Source organism: Chinchilla lanigera, unplaced genomic scaffold (genome assembly GCF_000276665.1).
Source record: "Chinchilla lanigera isolate Chin_1 unplaced genomic scaffold, ChiLan1.0 scaffold00125, whole genome shotgun sequence".
Classification (NCBI taxonomy): Eukaryota; Metazoa; Chordata; class Mammalia; order Rodentia; family Chinchillidae; genus Chinchilla; species Chinchilla lanigera.
In genome coordinates this window covers 344,802-345,279 of record NW_004955526.1, presented here as the reverse complement: position 1 = coordinate 345,279, position 478 = coordinate 344,802, and positions in this window count along the sequence as shown.

Below are 478 nucleotides of genomic sequence, written 5' to 3'. Positions count from 1 at the left end.
TTTCCTCATGTGTGAATTTACTGCTGTAAATTTCCCTCCAAGGACTACTTTCATTGCATCCCATAGATTCCGGTAAGTTGTATTTACATTTTCATTTGTTTGGAGGTATGTTTTAATTTCCTCCTTAATTTCTTCTGTGACCCATTGGTTGTTCAGGAGGCTGTTGTTTAATTTCCAAGTGTTTATGGAGTTTTTGGAGTTACTTTTGTCATTAATTTCTAATTTCATTGCACTGTGATCAGATAATGTGCACGGAATAATTTTAATTCTTTTGCATTTCGAAAGGTATGCTATATGAGCTAGGATGTGGTCTATTTTAGAGAAAGACCCATGTGCAGCTGAGAAAAATGTGTATTCTGATGTTGTGGTGTGGAACACTCTCTGTATATCTACTAAGTTCATTTGTTCACAGCTTTGGTTCAGATCTGTTATTTCCTTGCTGATTTTTTGTCCAGTTGACCTATCTCTTAGTGTCAAA